At 41.2% G+C, this 22,723-nt stretch overlaps 1 protein-coding gene across 4 annotated transcripts in view; it reads right to left on the bottom strand.

The window, feature by feature from the left end:
* P2RY8 (P2Y receptor family member 8) overlaps positions 1–15,827 on the bottom strand; it is a 36,587-nt gene extending 20,760 nt beyond the window's left edge. The window contains exons 1-3 of one of the 4 annotated variants that reach the window (XM_068182616.1): positions 15,762–15,827; positions 8,080–8,129; positions 7,914–7,993 (exon numbers count right to left, since the gene is read on the bottom strand). The gene's annotated coding sequence lies outside the window, so the exon portion shown is untranslated. Of the gene's footprint in view, positions 1–7,913; positions 7,994–8,043; positions 8,130–11,601; positions 11,804–15,761 lie in introns of those variants that run through there. The other 3 variants (XM_068182617.1, XM_068182615.1, XM_068182614.1) reach the window with 3 other exon arrangements.
* Positions 15,828–22,723: the final 6,896 nt, after the last annotated feature.

The following is a 22,723-nucleotide window of genomic DNA, read 5'->3' as shown; positions in this document are numbered from 1 at the left end:
CCTAAAGTTTGCTTGGCTTTCACAATCCCAGTTGGTTGGAAGGATGTATGTTGCTTTGCTTTTTGAGAGATTTAAAGTTCTTCTAAAAGTTTTCTATGCCTTCTGATGTTTACATATTTCTACTGAATTTTCTCACACTGTTCTTGTAAATGATTATTTTACACTCTTCTTTGTGGGTGAAGAGAATTGATAGACTGTTGGTTTGACCAGTGTAGTTGGAGAGGTAGCAATTTCACCCTCCAATCCACTGTCACTTTTAGTATTCTATATATAGCAAAGTCAGAAAATAAAGTTTGCTCTTTTAGTTCTTTTCTTCCCTCTTTTACATCTAGCATCCGTGTGTGAGTTATTTCGTGTCGTAGTGTGACAGATGTACAGATTGACTTATTCATAGACTGGAAATGAAGAAGAAAAGCACACGTAAAGATCCTCTATTAAAGAGTTAAGAGGAAGGGAGGAGAAATAAGGAAGTAGTGGTTCAAACAATCTGCTTTTAAGCAAAGAAAAAGGTTAAGAAATACTTGATAACATTTTAAATGGTATATAAACAACACAGAAGAGCCCCAAACTAGGTGTTTTGGTTTTCTTTTTTTAATTTTTTTTTTTCCTGGGGATGTAGGTGTTCATAACTAGGAAATTGCAACGAGAACTTCAGAATTGGAAACACTACACTTTTAGCCAAAAAAACAAGCAGTTTTCTCACCCACCAGACTGAAACATGCAGTGAAGGAATTATTTCTAATAAGGAGAAGAGAGGTTGGTTTCCAAACCCTTTCAGTGTAGGGTAGCACAATTTTTTCTATCTAGTTATTTAATCTGAGATCGAGTGGATCAAAAGTACATAGAACAAGCACATTAAAACCCTTTGTGAGGTTTGCCACAAAGGACACTGAGATTGTCAGTGTCAAAAAGATAAATACAAACTGATTTGCAAAGAACATTTACATACTCAGTAATTCTGATGTGAGAATGCTCTGTTGGCTTTTAAAAAATTGTACCATATTTGGCTGTTTCTCCACTGGGGAAATGGTCTTGTCATTTATCATGATCAAGAGTAGTGATTCAGCAGCAATACAATCTTTGTAGAAAAAATGAATGCATAAGACATGTTGCAGATGTATTCAAAAAAAGTGCTGTCATTTGCAATTGTCTGTGTGTAGGGCCTTGCCAAAATCTATGGCATAACTTCTCACCAATGTGAGTTGTTGTGGAAAGGATTTAGATTAAGGATGGTTTAGGACTAATTAATTTCATAAGTGAAATGAATATGAAGAAAATAAATATAAAATAATTAGATAAAATTGAAAACATTTAATTTTGATGTTTGAAACTGTTTAGAAGTTTAATTACTGCAAGCTTAACTTTCTGCTTCTATATAATGCCATTTAACTCTGTGCATGAAACTAAGGCAGTGAGTAACAGTCTGTAAGATATTTATTTACCAGCACTACTGTGAGTTATTTATCTTTGATGCCTTTGATGGTTTCACATCAAGAGACTTAAGCTTTGGCTCAGATCTCAAAAAAGGAAATAAGCCCCCACAGGTCTCTACAGCACATTTCTCTGGAGGAGGAGGAGGAGGAGAGCACTGAGACAATAATGTCCATGCAGAAAGCTCAGCCTGAGTATATTGTCTCCTTCCCAGAAGAAAGTAAAAGGGCACAGTGACAGTGGGCTGCAGAAATGGAAGGTGAGGGCTAGGGCTCTGTGGAGCATGGTGGAGATAACAGAAAGAACCTGCACCGAGATGCTGAGCCAGGCAATTCTTTCTCGGAGTCAGTCAATGAACACTATTCACAGAAACCAAGTGGGCTGCTTGGACTTGGAAGTGAAAGACTCTGATATTTCAGTACACTTTCTTACCAAACAAATGAAGTCTGTGGGTGAGCATGTAGCCTCATCTGTAGGGGAAGGATATGATATGGGAGAATCCAGAAGGGAATGTGGGAGTCCTGGGCAACTGTCAGCCAGAACAGGTATCACACACTTGTTCACTTTATCGTTAACATAGAAGCAAGAAAGTAGATCAAACCCAGAGAGCTACTGAGCCCAGCTGCTGTCCAGCTTTGAAAAGGATCTTTGGTCTATATACATGAGTCTATATTTCTTCTCTCGCTCTCTCTCTCAAAAAATGTGAATTGGCTGGATGAAAGCCTGGAATTCAGACATTTATAATTCCACCTAATGTTTTTTAGTTCCTTTCCCTGATTAGTGCAACTGCATATGGTTTTCTGTGTGTAATGGCCATAATAACTCTGGAGAATTTTGTAGATGTGTACAATGGCAATAAGGATAATATTCATTATATATTATTCCACTGTAAGTCATAGTAAGAAAAGAGGCTAGTGCTTTCTACTGTTCCCAGAGCCACTGGATCCACACATGTTGGTCTTATCTCCCCTTGCAGGTCAGTGTCACCATCTCATCCTAACTGTTCAAAATGCTTTTCACTTACCCCTTTTTCTGTCTGGGGTCAAAACAAGGAAAATATAGAAGACAAAGTATTTCTTGTGGATACAAATATCAGTCTGCAAATCCTACACCAAATCCTGCTTGACCCAACATATGACAGACACAGTTTATGAATGAATTTATCTTCCATTGAAGGAAGTGAAATCATCTGGCATTCAGTTCTCTTGGGCCCATAGCTGGACACCAAAATATCTTCAATATATAAGCATGGCTTTATTTCTAACACTTGGCACACTTTGAATTTCTGGCTGGTTCTTTGTGAACATACCCTTACTTATTTTCTTCAGATTTACTAGAAAATTTTAAGCTGGTGATACATAGATGGTGTGAACTTTTTTACTTTGCTGTGGCAGGTATGGGCAGGGGAGCATTTACAGCTCCTGTAGCACATTAGTGTGAACAACAAAATCATTGGCAATGGCAAGCTGCAACACTGAGGTTTTTATTTCAAACTTGAGAAAGTCAAATCTCCAGGTGACCACATGTGCTTTTGAAGATGGCAAAGATTTTCAGTTTTTGGGGTCTTACTGCAAGAATGACATTGAGGTGCTGGAGAATGCACAGAGAAGGACAATGGAGTCTGGATCACAAGAACAGATGGGGGTGATGGGCATGTTGAGTCTGAAGAAAAGAGGAGACCTTATCACTCTCTACAACCACCTGAAAGGAGGTTGGAGCCAAGTAACAACTGATAGGAAAAAAGGAAATGGCCTCAGGTTGCACCAAGGGAGGTTTAGATTGAATAGGAAAATTCCTTCATAGAAAGGGTTGTCAGGCATTGGAACAGGTTGCCCAGGGAAATGGTGGAGTCACCATTCCTGGAAGTGTTTAAAAGATGTGTAGATGTGACACTTCAGGACATGGTTTAGTGGCAGACTTGGCAGTGCTCAGTTAAGGGTTGGACTCAATGACCTTGAGGGTCTTCTCCAACCCAAATTACTCTGTTTCTGGCCACCTCTTTTTTGTTCTACACTCATGACTACAGTAGTCCAAAAGACAAGTTGAAGCAGTCAGAAAACAGGCACAACCAAAGGAACTGATTTTTCCGTAATACGATTGATTCCTTCCTCTCTCTGCTCTCCTGCTGCTAACTGGCATAGCAAGTCTTTCCACATGCTGGTGTCCCACATTTAACGAAGTGATTCCCCGGCACTGCTGTGAAAGTTTGCAGTTGGTTTTTGCAGTACTGCAGCAGCGAAAACTGGGATCTGCTGAGAATCCACCCCAGGCAGTGTAAACATTTCCAAGCCCAGGTAGACCAATAATAATTTTTTATTGATATCCATATTGGCTGTGATCTCTGCCCCTGTCATGTGGGGGTAATTATGTACTCAACCCACAAACATTAGCAGAAATAGACATGCAAGTTGAACAAACCTATCAGCCTACTCTAACATGTAAAACTGGGCCATGTCCTGTTAGTTTCTCAGAGAAGAGCTGTTGGTAAAAAATTTCATTTAAAAAGCTCAAAAAATAATTTTCACAAGCATATATGGTTTTAAATGTCAAACATTTAACATGCATTTCAACATAAAAGACCTCAGGGATGAGTTTGTGAGGCTATTTTATCCACCAAGACCAGATTTTAAGATCATGTGTCTGCACTATTGAGAATTGCTAAGGTTGCAAAAGCCAGACATGTGACAGGAAACTTCATTCTTCATCCTCTTAGAGGTGTTAAAGACATGTTTATGGCCCATGGGAAAAATGGGTGACCAAGAAGGCACATCTTCACGTGAGCGACTGGGTTCCAGTGATTTTCTGTGACAGGGATATACAGACTGAGGTCACAAATCAGGCTGATAAGGAGATGTTGTATGCAATGTGCAAGGCAGATTTTAGTCCAGCTTAAGCTCTTGACCTTGCTTCTATTTAACTCAGTCTCACATTCATGTGCTAGCATCCAACAGATTAGCTGCAATCATGGATAGGTTGCAAACTTTTTGACTAACTATGTATTTCTAAAGACCCCAGCCGCTCTGATCAGTGCACTGAGGATTTAAACACTGTGTAACTGAAATCAGCAGTTTTGCAGAGACATGTGACTGAGGGGAATGGAAGGTGTTCCTTATGAAAATGTTGTGTCTTTTCCTTCTGAGTTGAAATGCTCACAATGCCCATTTATCTCAGGAAGGTTACTGTTATAGCAGCCTGAATAAATAAAAAGCTGAAGATCTTGAGAGCCAGAATTTCATCAGCAGGTTCCCCTGGTTGCTTTTTAGTTGAATGATCTTACTAGTCAAATGGTGTAAGTCAACAAGCCGAAGACAGGAAATTAGCTAAGATTCTCTATCTCTGTTGTAACTGAACTCAATCAGCTGCCAAGAAACTCTACAGGTCACAGGCTTGAAAATGGACATGTTTAAGCTTGCCTTTTTCCACTTGATTTCTGTTGGAACCAATGCTTTCCCAGCAATTTTCCAAAGGCCCTATCAGAAAAATTTAGATTTTTTTCTCCTGATTGTTCAATAAATGACACTATGCCCTATGTAAAACTCTTGTTGTAATGCTAAATAAACAATTGATTTTTGGGCATTTTTATGGCATCCAGTGTTGTAGCATCAAAGTGCTTCAGAAACACCCACAAATTTCTTATTTGCAGCCTTCCTCTAATATAAAGATTATTTAATCCCATACTACAAGGAGGAATGTGAGGAATGAAGGCCCTGAATCACCTAGGACCTGATTTCTAAGAGCATTTGGCATTAAATAAAATGTTATTGTTTCAAAGCCACATTTCTATTGACCATACCTGGATTTGTGAGTACTCAATACTCTGCAAGTCAGATCCAGATATCTTTTCATAAGCATTTGAAAATTAGGAACTCAGAGTTGGTGCCTGTTTCTGAAAGCTTAACCCCTTGAAACCAGATTTGAAACAGAATTTCAAGCTCTGTAAGATAAATATCACATGGGTGGAAGGATGAAGGCACCAGCGAAGGCTTAGATGTCACAGAACGGGATATGAAATAGTCAGAAAAATGATAAAGAACAGTGTGAAGTCAGCACTCTTCACATGCCACACACATGTGAAGACACACATCCAGTGCAGACAGAGGATGAGCCTTAAAAACATGAAAAAATGGGGGAAAATTGTAATTTTCACAGAACATACTCTCACAGGGAATCTACAGGGAAACCTGAGCCTTCAACCTCTTTGCCAAAGTTCCTTTTGTTAAAATTCCCTGTTGCTTTTTCTTTCTGGGGCCTAAATATAATTTGCTACAATTTTTTTAAGATGGTTGATAGAAGAAAAATGCTTCCCTTCCCTGGCTGAACAATAATGCAGTGGTTAACTCCAGGAAATAGATGCCTTAAGCTGCCCTCCAAGTCTGACAGTGAGACTTATTATCTGAGATGGAGATTGCTTTAGCCATGAAGCTTCTGGTTGCTACCCATCTTTCACATCACAGATGCCCACTAAAAATTAGCAATACAACTACTCAGGGAAAGATGAAAACACCATGAAGGAGGGCAAGATATTCTCTAGTGACAAAGGCAGCCATCAAGTAAGTGCATATGGCCTGGAATCTATTCTTTAGTTTGGCCTTTGGAGTTATCCAGTGATTACAGTGAAACAGTGTCTCTGAAGACAAGACTAGAGATAAGGGCTTTAGCCTTCTAGCTGAATGGTATTTCCGGCTTCTAACCTCTTTTGTCCTCTTTTGCTTGCTGTTTCAGCTTCTGCTGGCAGGTGCAATTCAGCCCAGTGCATAGTTCTAGCATACTACCTAGGAAGGAGGGGGACAAGCCTTTAAATGCTTTCCAAAGAACAGAGTTGAATGTGCACACTCTTCCTCCTAGGAGCATGCTCTAGAGGAGTTACACTATTTCCTACTCTTTGACCTTTTTAAAAGCAAGTATCTGTATCTGTAGAGAAGAAAGAGTTTCACTGATGTTTTTTAAGCATTCTCCTTGGTGGCATCACACCAGCTTTCTCAGGCCTGTTAAAATCCATTTGTTCTTATAATTGCTAATGGATATCTTCTCTGTTTTTGTCTCTAAGTATCTTAAATACTGCTATCTTTTGTTATAAAAAGCAGCTACTATAGTATAATTCCCCAGAAGTCAGAGGCTGCATCAAAATTTTCCCTGTTCAGAGCTGAAGCTCTGAAGTTCCATCCTAGCTCCATTTCAGGCATTTCACATGTATCATTCTTAAAAAGGTGACCTTTTCTCAGCATCACAAAAGCTTTTATCAGCATTTACTTCCAGGTAGAATCAGTGGCAGAATCATATTTCCCAGAACATTACTCAGTCATTAAAATCACAAGGCTTCTTTGCCTTTTCCTGTAGTTTACATCGCAGTTAGCATGTGTCCTCCAGCAGCAAGAGGATGAGAGCTGAGCAATGAGACAGGAAATGGTCTCCCACTAAACAGGTTGTTGAAGTAGTATTCTGCAATATTTACCCTTAGGACTCCGAGGAGTATACCACCTGCACAAGGAAGATTTTACTACATGCAAAGTATGTCAATATTAGTAAATTTAACACTGTCAGAACAGTGCTCAGGTAATGAAATTCAACTGCTTGGGCTGTTACATTTCTGGTATGGTTTTGTCTCACACCAGCTAATGCTCCCTCAAACAACTCTGAGCCACAACCAACTTCTTATATAGTTCAGGAGTTATGAAAGACAAAAGACCATCCCCAGAAAAGAAGTTTAGATGCAGCCATCATGTTATAGAGGCTGAAAACAGTTATTAAAGGTGTGCCAAATATGATAAAGATCAAGATATGACTGGTCCCATCAAATGAAGCGGAAATTTACTGCTGATAAAAACATTTTCTGTGGAATGTAATTTTCTGCTGGGTAAAATAATTTTCTGTAGCCCACCAGAGGGTGCAGACACATCCGTGCTGCCTCCAAGATTTACTTCTGTGTTTCTGAGACCTGGATATTTCAGGGGTTTCTCCAGAGTATTTGGGGATAAGACCTGAAAGAATCACACCTTGCTGTCCTACAAATCCACTTTCATCATCATCAGCATGTAACCCAAAGTCTCTCTTCCTCCTGTTAACTGCTATCCAGATTCCACCCTCTGTACCCATCTACCCCGAGTTTGTACTACCAGTTTGCCTTTTTTTGGTCTCATCCTCACCATTTCAGTGCTTTCTTATCCACAGTTTCCTACCCTATCTCTCACCACTGCCTGTGTTCCAGGGGGATTTCCCTTTGATCCCTGCACTGCTTGACTGCCACAAGGTGAAGCAGCAAAAATACAAAAGGCTTATTCTCATAGCTTACAACTGCTGAACCACTGTAGCCCTAAAGTGGGGTCTATTTGGTGTATCCAGGATTCTAGGAGAACAGGATTTCAATTGGGCATGATTTAGCAGGTCTCAAAGACCAATCATGTTTTTTAGAATTTAGGGGGCGGGGCAGGGAAGAAAGAAAAAAGAATCCCAACAAGATTATTTCTGCCTTTGTACTTACTCACCTACTCAAAGCTTGTGTTCCTGAATATTCCCTTATTGCCTCAGCAATTGCCTCATGCAGCTAAACTCTGCATGTAACATCCTGCCAAAGAAAATGCAAAACTTTTCATCTTAAATGTTGACCAGACTTACAGGCAGCTCCCTAAGGAATTTGTCTCGCCATCTCACCGCTGATGTTTCCGTGCTGCAGCAGATCAGATTTCCTCTATGAGTAAGATCTGCAAAAAGGAACAAACAAGAAATCTTTTAGGAAAAAAAAAAAAAAAAAAAAAAAAAAAAAAAAAAAAAAAAAAAAAAGGGACATATCTAAAGATAATTACTAACAGTGACTGTGACAAGCACTGATAACATTTTCTATTTTCTTTCACAGCTTTAAATATATGGTTCCCTAGCTGTAAAACATACCTGTGCAGGACTACTAATGCTTCAGAATATAGACATCTGAAGATGAAGTGAAGATAAAACAGCACATAGTTCTTGGTTTGCTATTTTCCCTTCTCGTTTTTGCAGACATGAATCAGGTGCAGGGTATCTCACAGCAAGTAGCCCTAGCTGCTTCTTCATGACCATAGCAAGGTGTAATTTCTGTTCTTATTTCAAGGTTTAATCAGCAGCTGGAAGAGCAAGGATTTTCAATTCACCATCTGCTGAGCCCAAATTCTTCATGCAGTACTGTGAAAATGTGACAAAAATGTGCAGCTCTTGATGACCAAACTTACAGATCCCTGGCCCCAGCCTGAACAACTCTTTGAACCCTGATCAGTCTGTGTGCAAAAAGGCCGAATCTCTCTGTTAGGATATCAATGACAGCTAAAACCCAATATTTAATTATTGATCTGTTGCATGAAGCATGCATAGATTTCTCTCTTTCTCTGAGTATTTAGCTTTAGTTAAATATTCATCAACACTGAAAAATAAGATTACCAATAGAACATTTCTGTAAGGACAGAAGGCTTCCAATCAAAAATCCATGAAAAGAGATTGGATAAAACTGACATTACCAAATATGTAGAAAATTAATCCTGTGGAATATTTCTGATTGATTAGCAACTAAATTTAGACAAAAATTAGATTATATTACCCATTTAAAACATATTTTAAGTAACGACCTTAACTCTCAGGATGAGTCCCCCTCAGGTTTCCTGTGAATAAATAGTAAGTCCAAGAGGATCACCAGCTTGACTTTCCCATTTGAGAGCTGGCAGTAAGAATAATCAAGCCAAAACAACAATCCCACAGACATTTAATTATAAATAGAGCTCATTTCATCCAGGAGTTCTGGAAGCAGTAGTCAAGGTCCGAACTGTAATGTCATTTCTGTAAGGTCATTTTTCAGAGAAGAGCTACATTTTCAAGCTCCTTGTGCATGCTTGTGAAGAGCATGGAACCAGTGTCAATAAATATGCCTGTTAAGAAAACCTCCCTTCTGTCCAAATGAAAGCTTTACAAACATTAGTTTTCAGCAATGAACCCCCCAGAACTTCTGTTTCAAAGCAAATTTTTTATCTGGAAACTGTGCAAATGTGAAGTTTTTAAGTGGCGATACATATGCACAACACCAGCACATATTTTAGACACATGGTAACACAGTTTTGGTGTGCCTTCATTTTCACGCAGGACAGGGAAGTCTACCACAAAGTAACTTGTTGTGGCTGAGCTGTGTCTGAGTTTCTCCGCTCTGGCCACTTGATCAGAACGCAGCAGTTACTGTGGCAGACCAAAGTTACCATACAATGAAGGACCTTTCTGCTATTTGTTTGTTTTCAGTGCTGTTACACGGCGCACACACCGCCCACCACCCCCGACAGAGGAGTGCACCCTTTCCCACATCAAACAAAGACACTGATGCTGAAAGAGAGCACTGAGAGCAAACATTTTCTATCACCTGAGCTGGCCATTTCTGCACTATCAGTCATCAGTGAAAGCCTAATTATCTGCACAGGCAGATGCATCTGAGTTGAACCCAAACCCATGCTGCAAGACAGAAGGTGAATAGACAAGCAGTGGGTAAGATGCTGGCTGGTGACAGGGGATGCCTGGATTCAGTTTGCTCTTCCCACACAAAGCTGCTGAGCACTTTCCCTTGAGCTGTGCCTATTCACTAACTGGGAGATGTGACTGCAGGATGGTAGGCACATCTCAGCCAGCTTTCCTCCAGCAAACTATTCTTGCAGCATAGGCTGCAAGAATTTAGCAACTAACGTCATACAGACCCGTAAGGAACAGCAAATTTCTTAGCACTGATGTTCAAACTAAGACTAAGGCTGATGCAAATGCATCTACCCCTGCCATAGCCTCTTCCCTAGCAGACCATGATCTCTGGTTGTTTCTAAAACAACACAGCTGTTTGCAATGGAAGTCTGGGGTTCTTGATCAGATTGCCTGCACGGGGCAGCTGCAAAAACCAGGGCACAGGTCTGGCACCAGCTGAGATTCATATTAAGTCCCCATCTGTAGATGCAGTGACAAAACTTCATGTGGATCATTGAGTCTGTTGAGGGTGAAATTCATTACAGAGGTCCGATTGCTACTCTAACAGCAATTTCACAAGTGGAAATAAATTAGGAATGAAGTCCCAATGTGGATGGAAATTTTGTGTCTGAATCAAACCAATGCTGTTAAAAGTCCTAATTAGATTCTATAAAATCCAGAAAGCATTTAAACCAAACATTCAAGGAGTCAATATCCAAACATTGAAACTGATAACAAGCAAAGACTTAAAAACCCACAAATGCAAAGACACCCCTGAGTCTTAAGAAAACCTACAAATGCCATACTAGTGTATGATTTCACTCAGGGATCAGCAGGGCATGTACAATTTCCCTTTCTGTATGGTGACACGATGACAGCACATTATTACAATAACTTCCCCACAGATGGCTATTTTATGCTTGTTTCTGAACTATTAAACAAAACAAAAAGGTTTTTACACAAATAATCTCTCTCCTTATCTATTAAGCAGCAACAAATGCCATAAGCAAAAGTGCACTATGTTGTGGGACTTCCTTCTGGTGCCTGTCTGTCTGAGTTCAGCTTTTATGCATCAAAAGACCCTGATGAAATTGTATCATTTTATGATATTGTTCCACAGTCACTTCTGTGCGTATGTTGGGCTGTTGCAAACTGCTGGAGCAGTCTCAGGATGAGTACAATACATGACTCTGCAATAGCTAAAGAAAGATATCAGGTCCAGATTTACTGGTCCAAAATTATCTGGGTTTGATTTTTTTTTTCTGTCCCCCAATATGTAGAAGCTCATTCTTCCTCTTTTTAGAAACAGAGTTGAAGACATGCTATGTTTTTCACTACTCTTCTCACTAAAGCAAACTCTGTACCTGAGAACTCATTTTGTTAGTGGTTCCTGCAGAGTGAACTCCTTAAAACCGGTGATGAGTTTTCTTTCTCTTTTACTGCAGCATTTGCTGTAGTAATTCTGACTTCTAAATGTGTGCAACATAATTTCTTAATTATCTTTGCTCTATTATTAAGCCGTACAGTTCTTCCTTTATTTCTACAGCTCACACTCATCTGGCACAAAGAGACACATGTACTTCTTGGATTGCAAAGAACTTTGTTCTCGCTTCAGATGTAAATAATAGGAGGGAGAAAATATCAGTCTTGACTGAGTCTGGCTGCTCTGAGATACTATAATGAATAAACAATCAAGAAGTGAAAAGCTGTACTCCTTACCTGGTCTGAGAGGTACAGTGCACCTTGAAAGCCTCTTAAATGACACAGAAGAAATAGAAATAGTTTAAAGTTTTTACTCATCCAACCAGAGGACTCAGGAAATGACTATTTTGCAACGATTAACTCCTTCCTCACTTCGAGGTCTTTCAAGTACAGTTCCACTGCAGTTGGGTAATGAATGCTCTGCCCTACACATGATTTCTGTTTCACACTGAGAATATGCAGGTGGCCAGAGAAGAAGACTCTGATCACCTCTATGAAAGAGAAAAACTGCAGTCTTCTGCATAACTGTGACCAAGAACATTTTACTGTTGAGTGACACTTATGTAACTCTCATTTATAGAAGAGGTTTAGAGCAGTGGAGCAACATTCTCATGATGAATTCAGTGTTGTGGTGCCCAAGAGAGCAAGGTAAAAAACAAGATTGTTTAAAGGAGTGGCATGCATTGCAGCCTGGACAAGCATTTCATATACATATGGTGTATGATACTTTTATACACAGCGGGTCTCCAGCTGAAAGTCAGGCATCCTGGAGCATCAGGACTTAGTCCTCTGCACATAAAAACCCTCTGTGACTAAAAACCTGTTTCTTTTGCCTAAATGTATCTGTTTGACTAAAAGGCATTTCTGAGACTGAGCTTATAAACACCCACTAGCCTGAAAGCTACCAATGGCCAGCTGCCCACAAGAGTGAAGCTACCTCTGGGGAGTGGACACCTCCATACAGAACCCAAGGTGGCACTTGGGCTTCTGAGCCTGTGGAGACACCCTATGGTGGGGTTTTCTGAGACAGGGATGGGGCTGTCTTGCCTAGCTCTGGGCATTTGCACTGTAGATGTCTATACCAGAGTTTGTCATTCAAGACACCCTTGAATATAGGAAGTGGAAAGAAAAAGACCTTTGCAAGATTCTTTATCTGGGAATTTTAACATCCAAATAAGAGTTTCTTCTGTTATACAGATATATATGCTCACATGTTTTTTTTTTTTTAATGCAATCAAGATTTTATAAAAAACTACAAAAAATCCTTATTCTCTGCTAGTTAAGTTTTACCTTTGTTTTCCTAATGATTATTTCCAGTAACAAAGACTCAGGAGGCCTGCTCCCACAAGACACTGATGAGGCTGGTCTGCACTTGAAGTGTACAGTACACCGCAAAAACAATGAGGATACTTAAGATCCTAGATCTGAGCAGGTGCTTAGGTGCATCTTGGAATGGAGGACAAAACATTTGTGTGACTCCTCAAGCTATGGCTATTGATGCTATAGCTTCGTATGCAGAAACACCAGGGCATTTTACTTTGAAGACGGTTGCAGGACGGAGACTTAAGTTCTTGCTTTAACTCCTCTCACTTCCACATATAAAAAATTGAAACTAACTGTCAGTATTCTCACCATGAGCCCACAGGTAAACAGGAAGGAGTTTCAGTCTCATAGCCTGAAAGAGTGCAAAATATATTGAATCAGAACCCCTAAAAACTCCTCCAAAAAATGAGAATTGATTTGTTTCTTTGGTTGCTTTTTTTTTTTTAAACAATCTTTAGTTCAAATATAGCAGACTAGAAATAGAGCTTTTTGTTTTCTACTTTTTGATCCTATAGTCTACAAATAATTAAAATTTTACAACTTTTAATTCATTATCATTTTTAAAGAAGCTCTCCTCTCTAAAACTGGGGAAAGAAACTTTCAGAATGAAAAGACCCTGCACGTACTTTTGGTAAAAAGCCATTAAATTCTACAGTCCTGGAGTATTATAATGAGTATATTATTAATTAATGCTGCAGTACAATATACTGTGATATATCATAACATAGTATAATGAAAAGAAAATTATTTAATAATTAAATATACTACTTCTACAAGGTAATAAATTTGATGACGTTCATTTGGCCATGCTAAAATCTCCTCAGAAAGCAATTAAGTGCTAAGAAAGCATCCCTCTAAAGACTGGTCATGTCTTTCAGAATGATTATGAGCAACAGTGTGAATTTTTATGGGTGAGTTTCCTTTGGGTGGAGTCCACATTTAGCTTCTCACTGAGTTCAGCAGGCTCTGGAGTTCACTCTGAGTGTCTTCCCTGGAGCTGTTTCAAGAAGTCTATGAGTATTTGGGTTCCTGTCTTTGTTGGTAAAAAAAACTGCAATTCAACTGTGTTCTCCTGGGAGACAGGGACATGACTTTTGTATAGGATATTTTAGACTAGTCTGGTGGCATTTTAGACTTTTTTTTTTTTTAAGTGATGTTAGAAAGCTCCTCAGTATCTTTTCAGTGCAGAGGTCTTCCTCTACAGACAATCTGCAACAGCCTTGAGGTTGACCTGAATGTGGCTCTGGTTCCTGGAGCCCAGAGGAAGCAGATGCAGATCGGGATCTGATTTGCACAAGGCTCTGAGGGCTACCCAGCCTCAGGCCATACCGACCTTCTGCATAATAAAAAGAGAAAAAATAAACGGTTTTGGGGAACTGCACTAAGGCTGAATGCTATCATTCATTAACAGCAATGCTATTCCCAGAGAAGCAAACACTAGATTCTCTTCTGCAGCTGAGGAGGAATGCAGAATTGCAGGCTAAACACAGGACCTGCTTTGGGGTCTCTCGGATGGACCTAGCCTGTCATTCCATGAGCAGAGGAAGGTCTAACAGTGGGAGGACATGACACAATGTTAGTTGTAACATGAAAACAAGAGGGATGCAAGCTGTCATTCCACCTTCCCAAGGAGTTCCTCATCTCAGTTTTAGCTGAGCTGTGCAGCTCTGTTGAAGCTCAGCTTTAGATGCACTGGGACACAAAGAGATCAGCAGCTTTCACAGGTGGTGGTGGGAGGTCTGTAAGTACAGTGCTATGGGAGTGTGACAGTAGGCAACCTCCAAAAAGAAGTCCTGTGATTTGGGAGTGAGAAGATGGAAGAGTAAATCTGTACGGAAGTGAGAGAAGGTGGCAGGAGCAAGGGAGACTGAGAGAACGAGTCCCTCATCTGTGGAAGGAAGACAAGCAGAACACAGAGGGAGGAAAAAGGGCCTGGTGAATATATCCTGTATCATAGCAAAGGTGAAGGAAAGGAGAAGAGTTTTCTGAGAACTTCTGCTTCTCTGTCATCCAGCACCAGGAGGTCTTGAGCAGACCTCCAGGGCTCAGGTCCATTCTAGGCAGGTGAGATAACCATGGCATGAATTGTCCTATAGCAAGGTGAGCTTTTTTTGAGGGATGAATGGCAGGCGGGCAACCAGTGAAAAGAATGAGGAGACCTCTGACTCAAAACCAATCTGATTATCTCTAATCTATGTAACACCCACCCACTCTCAGAATTCAGAACTGAGTTGTGATGCCAACAGTGATAGGAAATACAGAATACATGGCAGACAAAATATATGACTTTGGTGCTCATTGTCCAGGTGGCAAAACTCTTTTTTGCCCAATGCTGTTGACCTGTGTGCTATGATGCCACTACACATCTGAAGAAACTCCAGTCCTCAGTTATGACTGATTGTTCATTTTAGCGTTAACATGAAATCACCTGTGGAGCTTTCCAGAAAGGAAACATTCCTATCAGTTCTCAAGGAATAAGCAGATATCTTGGCCAATTACTTCTAGTTAGATTCATTACAGATGTTCTAGGCCCATGGAGGGGTAGTATGGTGAGAAAGAAAACGTAGCTAAGAGTTCTTCCTTGCACATGAGATGTGACCTGGGCTCCTTGCCCAATGTCACAGCCTTCAAGGGTCAAAAAATTTTGTCTGTCAGTTATCCAACCCCCAAATTGCAGGTTGGTGTAATGTTGCCCAAGAGCAAATGAATGGGGAAAAAAACTCAAAGCAAAAAAAATTAATGTCAGTGTTTTCAAACTGGCATCTTTTCATTTCAGCATAGGACATTTCTGTCATAGGAAATGAGAGCTGCTGCCTAACTGAGTGCCAATGGTAGTAGCACATGATATGGGTCTTTGCTTTGTGTAAGATGGGCCTTCCATCCTCTGGAGGAGCATTTCAGTCACTGGACTGCTGAGCCTTTTGGGGCCAGGATCTCTCCAATGAGATCTGTTCTGCCATAGCCAGGGAAACTTGCTACTCTTTACACTGAGGTGAGTGTCCTGGTCACACCTCTGAACCAAACTGTCTCAGGGCTTCCAGAGTCTCAACATCTCCCCCTCCAAACACACTCACACTTTCCTCTTGGCTTCTGTGCAGAATCGGAGGGATTCTCCAAAGCAGACTCCTGGCATATGTTTTTCTTGCAGCAAAGGTTCAGGTGAATGAGACTTTATTGCAAGCAAGGGGTGAGAAAAAGTCTGTGAAGGGATAGAGGGAGAGTGATGACAGATGGCAGAGGAGGGTTAGAACTCTGTGATGTGCAAGGGGGGTGGAGAAGCAAGGGAGCAGAGAAAGGGGGAAAAGTCCTTAGATAGGATGAAGCAGGGGGCACAGCCACCAAATCAGGAATAACCAGGCTCATAAGATGCATTGTGGCATGCATGAGAGTGCAAGTTCAGATGTAGCATTTGTCTTTCCTGTTGGATGTTGTACAGAATATTGAAATACTCTCAGTGCAAAATAAATCAGTGGTCCAGTGACTGGTGACTGCTCCTGGGAGGGAGGTGATGCTTGGAATGAGAACCTAGAGGTGTCTCAGTTTCCTGCAGCTGAAATTAAACCCCATTTTGTGAAACACCACAGCTCTGTTTCCAGGTCTGTAGCTGCCACCTCATAGCTCTACTGTGAATCTAGCTGTCCCTAGACTCCCTAAAAGCATTTTTAGAAAAAAAAAAAAATCTCAAATGAAAAAATGCCTCTGGACTGAAATTAAAAATTTAATCAGCACAAAATAAAGTACACGTTTCTCGAACTAGTAGAAATTAATGAGATTTTTATCTCTGATCCTCACCATGGCGGTGTTTTTAAGGTTCTAATCACTCTGTCATTGCTGTTTTTATCACTGCCTCCATGATGGTTCAAAAGTACAGTGTGAATAAATCCACCTGCACAGCACGAAGCAGCTAGACCCTTAGCTTGAATTGACTCAGCCTTGAGAAAACTTTTAACTGCCTTTTAAATTCAGAAAATTGCATGTTTGCTGACAGAGTGCTGGTTTGACTAACCCTTACAAGGCAGATTTCAGTTTGATAATCCTGATACTCAGTCAGCCTTTAAAATTGACTTCCCCTTGCTCTTATTTTTATTTCAGGGTGTTATCCATGCATAAATGAGTCTCCCTAATTTTCTAGTCATTGTAAAGGAGGAGAAAAAAAAAGGCAGGGATCAAAATTTCTTATTTAGTGTGTAGTTATTAGAAGTATTTTTCCACCAGCTGTGTAAAGTCCATCCAATTCTTTTTGTCATTTGTCATTTTTTAAAAAATGCATCTCAATTTCAGCCTAAGGTCCAGACTCAGGACTGAGAACCTCAGGTGTTAATTCTGCGGGAGAAGTGTTGGAAGAAGGCAGGATCCATGACCTCGGTCTGTCAGGTTACTGCATTTCCCAGAGGGAACTTTCTTTCAGACAGAGACAAGCAGAACGATCAGAAACTTACCCAAGGGAACTTGGGATGGGAGAAAATGTAGTCAGTAGTTGCCATTTTCCAGGCACCTGTTTGAGCTGAGCCCCTAAGAGTAGGCAGACATGGCCACATCCCCCATTGCTCTGAAGCCCTTCCAAAGTGTGGGTCAGCTTAAGAGACAAATCTCTGTAGTCCTGCAGAAAGCAGGGGTCCCTCTACACTCTTATGGTAGAAGGAATTGAGTGTTACCCCAGAACTGAACAGTGTCATGGGTCTCTGCCCCATAGTTCTCAGGAGATGCTGGTAAAAACCCCTCCAAGCAAAGTAGATATATTCTTGGGTCTCAGTTTCTGGGATCATGCCTTGAAACTCCTAGAAACTGACCAACTGAAATCAGGATGGGCAAGGTTTTGGTCAAAGCTGTGTTACTAGGGACAGGACGAATTCATCCAACCAATTCCTACTCCACTGAACAATCCACGCTTTGAGTCCATCTCTCTCCAGCTTAAGAGAGAAAGGATGTAGGAGGGGACCATGTTAAAGGCCTTACAGAAGTTCAGACAGACAACATCTCTCCCCTTGTCCACTGCTGTAGTCACTCCACTGACAAAGGCCACCTGGTTCTTCAGGCAGAACTTCTTTGGTGAAGCTGTGCAGACTGTCCTGAGTGCAGACTGTCCTGAGTCACATCCCTGTCCTCCATGTGTCTTAGCTTAGATTCTGGGAGGATCTGTTCCATGATCTTTTCAGTCACAGAGGTAAGGCTCACAGGCTTGTAGCTCCCATAGTCCTTTCTATCTTTTTTAAAGATGGGTAAAATGTTTTCCCTTTTTCCAGATACCAGGAAATTCACCTGATTGTCATGACTTTTAGAATATCATAGAGTGGCTTAGAAACTACAATGGCCAGTTCCCTCAGGACTCTGGGATGCATTTCATCAGGTCCCATAGTCTTATTCTCAGCCAGGTTCCTCAAGTGGTCACAAACCTGATCTCTTACAATGGGATGCACTTTGCTCCCCTAGTCCCTAGTTACCAAGGCTGTTTGGTCCCTTACCCACCAGACTTGTTTCCTGCTAGACCTCGGTAGCCAGCCCAGACACTTTAGTGGCTGGTGGTCAGGAAACCAATGCTTCCTGTCTGACTGCTCCCTGATTAACCAAGGTCATGGATATAATACAAGGTTTGGGGTGGAAGGGACCTTTAAAGATCACCTAGTCCAACCCCAAATGAAGGACATGCAAGTGGGAAAGCCTTTCCTCAGGCTGACCATCTTCCTAGATCCTTGTAAGCACTCTGTCTAACTCTTTGACCAAACCAGCAGGAAAATAGTCAGCTCCTGCAAAAGTGAATACCTAGGGAAGCAAAGTATCTTAAAAAAATTATAATGCATTGGGGTTTTTTGCTTTTTGTTTTATCAACTAAATTGTTTCAGGGTCGGGATTTTTTAAAGCTATTTGAAAAGTGGGGGTGTTTTTTGGTTTGTTGCCCAGATGTACATGTGACAAACTGAAATATGGCCAGTAGATGCTTCAGAGCAGCCATCTGCTCTCAAGCAGAGGGTGCTCAAAAAGGAGGCTGTGGCTGTTGCATACAGGATGGTGAGATCCTGCAGGGTTTGGTTGTGTTTTTTTCCCGTTTGTCCCCATCTTGCATCACACAGCTGCTGGGAAAATGTATACACCCATGTTTGGATAAGCTGACACTGTCAAGTCTTGACTGCCACCAAAAATGCCTTGAAGTCAAATCTACTTTTACCCCAAAGACACGGTGTGCAAGAACCAAGCCTGCCAACTGAGCAAGAAGAGAAAATAACAGGTAAAAGAGTTACCAGCTGGCCAGCACCAGCAATTCCACCTGCCAAGACAGGGGGCTGTCATCTGGGTTTTTAAGAAAACTCAAGATTAGGCCCACCAGGGAGGTTGGAAGACTTTTTTTTTTTCCTGTTAAAAGGTTATTTTTCAGATCTTACATAAGACATCTGATTTGTCTCTAACTTCTCACTCATTGCAAACAGATTGCAGGAAGGAAGTACTCCACCCAATTTCTTAAATTATCATGCACCATTGCTGAAAGGTGTCATCTGTGTCTCAAGAGAAGTCTGGTTTTTACTCTTTCTTTTTAAGAAAAAGAAAAGAGGGAAATAAAATCCCAGATGATCTTACTGCTCATTAATTATTTATTGTATGGCTATTACACTCAGAAAAGCTCTTGATTTTTCAGACACACATTTGCTAAGAAATCTTTTCAGCAAGATACAGAAATAATTTCATGTTATTTCTTGCAAAAAGGGAATGGGTTGTGTGAGAGGGGGAGGTCAGGTCATACATATTTCCAATGGGCTCAGTATTGCAGTTTAAATCAGAAACTTGGACTCTATTTCCTATCATAAATGCATCCGTCTTGTACTTTTAGTCTTGCAATTACTCCTGAGACCATCACACACACAAAAAAAGGCAAGGGTCAAATTATATTGCCAGCTCTGCTAAGGTGCAAGTAAACCATGGCAGCTCCTGGAATGATTCTAGTATTCCTGACATCCTCATGGAGCTATAGCCTAGCTCCTGACATCCTCATTGCCTTCACTTGCAAACCTGTGCATTAAGAATTCTCCCATTCAGGGCAGGGCATGTACTTTGAGGTGACTCAGGCAAAAGCCTGCTTGCTCTTATGTTGGAGGGGCAGTGGGGAGGGGAAAGAAGGAAGGAAGTAAGCAGCATGGGTCGGGAGGGTTATTTAGGAGTGTCCAGGCAGCTGAGCAGGAGCTGTCTGGGGCTGTTGCTGTGACAGGTGTTGCTGTGACAGGTGTTGCTGTGACAGGTGTCCTTTTAGCTGCAGGTTTCCGGAGGAGTGGCAGCCTCACATGGAAACCTGCTGGCTTGGACAGCCACAGTGCTCTGGCTGTGGCTCTGCTTGGGCCCCCATAGGGCACATCTGCAGCCCTATGGAGCTGCTCTTGTGGCTGAGGCTCCCTGGCACTGGACATGCACCTGGGAGCAAACCTTGGGCAGCAGGTGAGGCTGTAAGGCCAGTGCCTGGAGGGAGAAGCGGTGCAGAGCACCAGGCTGATTTTCTGCTGTGCTGTGCTTTGCCATACACTTCAGATATCTGGGGGTACGTAACACGACGTGCCCAGAAATGGCTGATAAAGCACAAACACCATTAGGAAATGTACATGCAGTGTGTTAACACTCAATGATCAACAGCACAAACACTGATGGCAAAGAGGAAACTAAATTTACGTAGACAGATTGAAGATAATCTCTGGATCCTTCTGCCATTCAGTTTCTAACTGTAGGGTCTGTCAACTCATCTGCATTTACCCTTGACCCAGGCAACAATGTATTTTGCTCTCAGTCCATATATTTCTTTGCTCCATGACTGAATGTTTATTGTATTGTCTTGAGTAATTTCCTTTAGGAATCCAAAAGGGAAAGAAGCTTTGGAAGAATTTTTTTAAGCCCAAGGAATGTAGTCCAACAGGGTGCAGGGCCCCTGCACTAATGTACACCTTGCATTTCTAATTCAGAGACATTCATATGTTGGAGTGTGCTGATGCCAAGAAAGACCATACTGAGCTATTCATACTGAGCTATTCATACTGAGCTATTTTGTGATGGCAATTGTCTTCCAAAGAAGTTTCAATTGTTTTGGCAAGAGAGCCATATGCTGTCTAAAGTAGCAGTCTTTTCAGGTTCCCAAAAAAATCATGAAATGTGCATCTATTCTAGATTGAATGCATTTTCAGTTATGCAATTTTTTTTCTCAAGAAGTTCTCAGCATATCTTCATTTCCAATGCATGTCTCAGGAATGTATCTGCAGATCTTCATTTGTGCCTTTCATTGAAACTCTTTGCAGCACAGTAACAACAACAGGATCAAAGCAGAGACTGTTTAATGCCAACAAATCTTATACAACCCCAAACAAACTCTTCAGTTTAGCAATATAGGCTAACAGGATTATTGTTATCACTGTTTCAGGCATATAGCACATCATAAAAATCCTACACCATATAAAGTTGAAAGCACTACTGTGCTTTTTTGTTTCCCTGAACTGTGTACAAGAGGAAGTGAAAAGTTTTTAGTAAGAAGTTTTTGAATAATTGTGATACCATTGCTAGTGAGCAGGGAGAGACATGTGAGCCAAAGCAGCATCTCTAATGTAAGCAGTGTTTCTTAAGGAAAATGTAGCTCAGGGAAACAAACAGACCAGTTAGCTGTTGTCTGTCATTCCTGCACTGAAAAGTGTGATGTGTCTTCCAAAATTAAAGAGTTGGAGAAGGTGCACACAAGAAGAGCAGATTTGAACACCTCAACTAGTTGCAATGTCAAGGCACTCAGGCAGTGCCTGAGGCTTCTGTATGCAGCCTGAGCTGGAGCATCACCTCCTTCTGCAGAAAGCAACACCTGCAGGGTGACAGAGAGCGGGGCTGAGGAGCTGGCTCTTTGCTGGGCACAGCCGGCAACGCAGGCACTTATGCTGTAAAATGAAGGGCTGCTGGTCAGTTTTTGGGGGAGTTTCACAAAGGGAGCCCAAGGCATCAGGAGTCTGCTGGATTCCTTCCAAAAGCCTAGGCTGTCAGGGGAATGAGCAGGCAGAGGACTGACAGGGCAGTGTGCAGCTTTTGGTCTTGGGCATCTCCTCTGTTTTGATACCTAATGCTGCCAGTCATAGGATGGATTTGGTGATCTCTACTCAAATTGCTTTACAAAGTAAAAAAAAGAAGGACTTTTTTTTTTTTTTTTAATGGAAGGAAGCCAAATGAGTAAAGAAGAAGCCCATTATTTTATTTATTTTTAAAATTTATATATTCTATATTCTTTAAGGAACAAATGCCTTTACAGATCAGAAATCTTTTCACTTCTTCATTTTCATCTCAGAAAAGAATATATATTTTCATCCATAAATATTTTTAATAGTTATTTTCTGTAGTATTTAATATGTCTCCTAATTGTAATAGTAATTTAGGTATTGGTACATAATGTATCACAAGAGTATGCTCTCTTAGGCACTCTGAATAGCTGTTCCACCAATTGAATATTTCCTTTAATGTATGCTTTTAGCCCCCCAGTCAAGGTATTCTTTCTTTCTCTGGTGGGGAAGCACATGCTAACACTATGCTGGGAATAGCTTTGTGGCACCTGCCTTGCTGTGTGCTTGAGGTGTCATTCTGAAGACGGGCATAGGTGTCATTCAGAGATGGGCAATCAGCCTAAAGGCAACAATTGCTCTTACACCACCCAGCTGCTCATTTTCCTGTGATTCCCATTACCCCTGTGAAGGTATGCAGGGGTCACTGCTTGCTGCTTCTCACCCCACAGTTTGCCACAACAGAAACTGGAGGAGAGAGGTGAGAGGAATTTGGAAACTGAAAAGCACCATCCCCATGTGAATTAGGGGAAAGCCCCTCCTTCCCTCCCTGGGTTTCCTCCCTGTGCATTATGTGGGTTTTCACTCTTTTCATCCATCCTCTGAACAGGACCCACTTGCCATCTCAGATATTCTAATTTTCACTTGCCACAGCTCCTGCTGCTGCTAGGTTAGTGAGGTGTAGAGAGAGTCTTGGGCCAGCATGAGAGAAGACAGGTGATGGTGCTTCCTGGTGGCTTCTGCCATGAAGCTGAGCTCCT

The sequence above is a fragment of the Anomalospiza imberbis genome, chromosome 2 (genome assembly GCF_031753505.1).
Source record: "Anomalospiza imberbis isolate Cuckoo-Finch-1a 21T00152 chromosome 2, ASM3175350v1, whole genome shotgun sequence".
In the NCBI taxonomy this organism is placed as follows: domain Eukaryota; kingdom Metazoa; phylum Chordata; class Aves; order Passeriformes; family Viduidae; genus Anomalospiza; species Anomalospiza imberbis.
Note: the sequence above shows the minus strand (reverse complement) of the source record. Positions and strands in the feature narration are given on the sequence as shown.